Source organism: Macrobrachium nipponense, chromosome 25 (genome assembly GCF_015104395.2).
Source record: "Macrobrachium nipponense isolate FS-2020 chromosome 25, ASM1510439v2, whole genome shotgun sequence".
Taxonomy (NCBI): domain Eukaryota; kingdom Metazoa; phylum Arthropoda; class Malacostraca; order Decapoda; family Palaemonidae; genus Macrobrachium; species Macrobrachium nipponense.
The window spans coordinates 21,096,614-21,101,888 of NC_087214.1; positions in this window are offsets into that span (position 1 = coordinate 21,096,614).

A 5,275-nucleotide genomic window follows, 5' to 3' on the forward strand; every position below is an offset into this window, starting at 1 on the left:
TGACCTTGTCTCCTTAGAATCTAGAACCGAAGGCCTCTGTTGATAGATATCCCTTCGGCTTCCAAACGAAGGAAGGATTCTATTGGTGTCTCTGGCTGGAGAATTATTCTGCTGCTGTGTCGTCGGTGTCAGAGTGAAATTCCCGGAGAGGGAGAATAGATGGAGGAGTGGAATCAGTTTATACGTATAGGTCTTGGAATGCCTTCGATTCAACAGGCGTGGCTTTTTTTAGGGGGAAATGAATATTTTTTGGGGGAGGAAATTAATAATTTTTTAGGAGGAAATGATTTTTTAGGGGGAAATGAATCTGTTTGAAAGGGGAAACGATTCTGTAGGGAGAAATGAATCAATAGTCTCTCTCTCTCTCTCTCTCTCTCTCTCTCTCTCTCTCTCTCTCTCTCGATGATTCAGTCTCATTTTTAAACGCTTGAAACAAATATTACTGAAGCCTTGCCTATTTCCAGTTTACAAGTGTGGATTTAATTTAACTTGTATGGCCCACGCTAATCTATTAAAATATTGGGTAGTTTCTTTTCAATAAGAAAGGAAAATAGAGAAGGTTGTAGGAGTAAATTTTAGTGAAGAAAATCAATATAGAATTTCCTATTTGAATCCTCCCGCGTTCAATGGAAACCAAGCTGTTTTATATCACGACATTAGCAAACCTTTCGTCACGTCATAACCACCGAATTGCATCCAGTAATATCCCTCCATAAAGAAGAAGGTTCCATAAAAAGAAGGTCCAGAAGATAGAAAATAAACCAGGGATAAGGAGATCATGTCCCACATCTCATCGCCCGAGCGAGAGAGCAGCGTCGTTCCAACTTTCAAATGTCTTTTTAATCTCGGGAGATTGAGCTCTTCAGAAAGGTCTCTGGTGAGTTTATCTCGGATTTCAAAAAAGCGATTTGTAGGCTCCACCCCTCACCCCCTCCCCCTTCTATTTTCTTTGGAATAGAACCGGCCTCTCTTTAGTAGGAAATTAGGATGTTATTGATATTTTTTTTTTTTTTTTTGCCAATTGTTTTCTTCACTGGAATTCTCTATTCAATGCATCCTTCTTTTGTATTGATTCATTCCTCAATATTAGCTATGAAACAACTTTTACACGTGTCATTCTTATGTGATTAATGATTCATATTTAGTTTTGTTAAAAATGACCATTTCTGTGTAAACAACATTCATGAAAAGACAGCTGAAAGTGGGATTGAAGTATTTAACGATGGATCAAAATATATACGTAGGAAGAAAAGTGATACTGCGGGGCACTGACATGTGGAGAGAGAGAGAGAGAGAGAGAGAGAGAGAGAGAGAGAGACGTAACTTGAGGGAAATTAATATTAGACTTGCTTATGGGCCAGTCAGGTGGCCTAAATCTTTCGTGTTACATAATGAACTTAAGTTTGACGTCTTTGAGAGATCTGTCTTTTTGATTACGCATATTTGCGCGCGCGCGCAAGACGGATTTTTTAGTCATATGATTCAAATTTAAATCCTATCACGGATTGACTGTTAACTTCTTTCCTTTTGAAACATCGAAGTCAAGGTTTTCAGTTTTAAACGTATCGCGAAATTATACATAATTACCCTGTTATAAAAGAACTTTGTAATTGAAAAAAGAAGTATAACGCACAACATAATCAGGCAACTGTGTCAAAACATCACAGCGAATAAACAAACACTTATGTGTCATTTACATGAAGCAAAGCCCACCCACCCCAGATTCAGGTTGGGTCGATCTCTCATTTGGACTGTGACCACTACTTCCTCCTTCATATTTATGACTCTAATTAATCATTCTATCATTCTGTTCATCTTATAAACAGTTGAAAATGTAAAACCAGACGATATCATCAGGAAAGAGAGAGAGAGAGAGAGAGAGAGAGAGAGAAGTTTTTGAAGTGGATGCGAAATACTTAACGTTTAGTTAAACTGTCCAGGTGATGCTTCCTTCGTTTGATTTAGTATTATGGGGAAAGGAGTCTCTCTCTCCTCCTCTCCTCTCCCTCTTCATCTCTTCTCTCCCGATCTCGTCAGAATCTCTCTCTCCTCCTCTCCTCACTCTCTGTCCCACCTCCTAGTGTCTTGCCTCTCTCGACTCTCCCTTCTCTTCTCATCTCCCCTCTTCTCCCTCCTCTCCTCTCTCTCCCCCTCTCTCCATCTGTGATATCTTTTATAAAACGATTCTTTTCTTTTCCAATTTTCCAAATGGGTATGTGGCCTCCGTTTACACGTTCGAAACTGAGATCCTTCAAACGGACACAAGTGAGTGGTCCTTGAGGAGTCTTGAGGATCTCGGAAGCTTCAAGTTCACACTTCTTAGGATATTGAGTTTGAGAAGTGTTGTTTCTGTTATTCAATGTAGTATTTTAATGCTATAATGTATTCTTGTCCTATTTGTATAGTATGTTTCTGAATCAAGTAACAATTATCGATAACTTCTTATTTCATAGTCCTTCGTAGTCGTTTTGTATCTTTTGTAGCTAATCTTGTAATGATGCTCCCTTATTGCAATAAAATATTTCACAAACATACAACTGCAATTATCACTACAGTCACAACGGTAGGAATATAATAATAATAATAATAATAATAATAATAATAGTCCCACTTAGGGAACTTGTAACCCTTAAGTTCTTCACGAGAATTTTATCACATAAATCTTTTACTGTAGGAATATAATAATAATAATAATAATAATAATAATAATCAAGTAGTCCCACTTTAGGGAACTTGTAACCCCTTAGAAGTTCTTCACGAGAATTTTACCTCACATATCTTTTACTTGTAGATATACTTTTCATTCAAGTAGTGCGTTTAAAATTTTATGAGTCAGAGAGTTGGCTGTGAGTACACTTGTCAAAAGAATCGTGAAGTTCTTTACTTACCGCCAAGGCTTGAACTGATGATTCTTTAATCGTCGCGTAACTTGGAATTCTCTCTCTCTCTCTCTCTCTCTCTCTCTCTGGGGATTCGTATAAATTTTGTGCTGTAGTAAGCAGGACATATCGAGTTCATAATATGAGATACAACTGGGACGGAGACTTGACTTGTCTTTCTTTGTATCTTTGCTTGTTTTTCCATTGTTAGTTCAAGCGTTGTTACGCTGGATGGTTGTTTTTGTTTGGTGTTGGAATATATCTCCATTATTTCTTTAATCACTTGACTCGACAGCTTATTCGATGCTTCCTTTGGAAATAATTTCGTTTCTCAGACGCATCAGGTGCCAGTTCTCTTTGGTCTGTTTTTCTCTTCTCTGTAATGGTTTCCCTTTAGGGGTTGTTGTCAGGATGTCAGTGGTTCCCCTCTGGGTTGTTTATTTGCCAATGAAAACAATTTCTCAACTTTCTCTTTCTCACTGATGTTCAGTTTTAGATTCTCTGACGCATAAATACATCAAAATGAGAGAGAGAGAGAGAGAGAGAGAGAGAGAGAGAGAGAGAGAGAGAGAGAGCAAATGACCCTTATAAATGCCTTGTGTAAAGGTAACAGGGAAACGGAGAAAGGCATTTTTCAGGCAACTGAAGGAATGGCTGGTGGAGAGACCTCCAGAACAGGGAGTAGTTTTAGGGAGACAGACAGACAGACAGACAGCCGCGAACACTTGAGATAAGATTACGATAATATTTTTATTTGAAGACCAGTTCGAAAGCAATAAATAAAAGTATCAAGCAGCTTACACACACACACATACACACACACACACACAGGTGGCCAAGATATGGGACGTGTGTCATTTGTGTCTCCAGTCTCCTCATGAGCTTCGACTCTGCCCCAAAACGAAGGACAGAGGAAACATCAGAGTTGATGGAGGATGGATGTTGCCATCACGATCACGGTTACCACCTTCGCTGAATCAACCCCCCCCCCCCCCCCCCCGCCCCGCCTCACTCATCAATCCACAACACTCCCCACACCACTCAACACTCGCAGATTTCCTCTGTTGTTGTGAGGCTGGAGTGATAACAAAATATAGTAAAGGGGAAAGATTAATGTTGGAATAAAGAAGCCAAGAAACGGGAAAATGGAAGATGACGGCCGTATAAAATTGCTCATTTTTATATACGTATAGATTTCCATATTTCGATGATTGTGTATGAGAAATATACAAATACATAAACGATAAATATATCAATATTATCATTATTATTATTATTGCCGTAACTGTCTCACTGTAGACGTCGATAGGAAAGGGAACCTGATACAATTGACCGAAGTATTAAAAGAAAAAAAAAAAGGCTGGTCGAAGGATGGAGAAGTTGCTCTCTAACCTTGAAGGATACTCGAGCCGCCCCTCGATATCAATCCTCTGCTTCCATTCCTGTGGCAGACCCTTCTTCAGCATCCTTCTTCATCCCTAGACGACGCCATCCTTTGAATAAGGATCAGCTCTAATATGTATAATCAGGCCCTTGGAAAAGGACCCTCGGTGGTATTGTTCAGGATGTGTCCCCCGAAGGATTATGGGACTAAAGGGAATGTAATATGTCCCCAAGGCCCTGGAGAAATTAGATTGATGAGTTGGTGGGGGGGGCGAATTCTGGTTACGACTTCTTCAGGAGATGATATTGTTTTTGAAAGGGGGAAGGGGCCATTGGATTGGAGGAAGGGGGATATTACAGAGCCGTTTCTGTCATTCCAGATGAGGTTTCCGGAATGATTCACGACGGGAATTCTGGAGAATTTATGCTGCTTTGGAATGGAGACCCTTGTTTATTTTTATTTATTATTTATTTAATTATATAAATTTATCACACTTCTTTGATAGGTGTGAGATTGTACATTAGTAGTATATATATATATATATATATATATATATATATATATATATATATATTATATATAGATATATATATATATATATATATATATATATATATATCATATATATATATATATATATATATATATATATATATACTAATGTACAATCTACACCTATCAAAAATAATGAAATGACAACTGTGCCTCTTCTCGTAGTTGAAATAAACTGCAAATCCCGACGTAGCTGAAAAAAAGGAAAGAAAATATTAGGAAACCAAATAACAGCTCATTCAGGAAGTAAAACATCAAGTTATGAACAGATTCTGCTCAAACTTTCTCCGGAATTTATCTTTGAAGATCAAAGTTTTTCTATATTAAAAACTGAAAATAATTCTTTCATTTTGACTGGCGTGACAAATTCGGCATGAAAGGAGAGAGAGAGAGAGAGGGAAGGAGATAAAAAGGGAATTAAGAGAAAGAATGGAAAAAGGAGGTTAGAAAGGACACATGC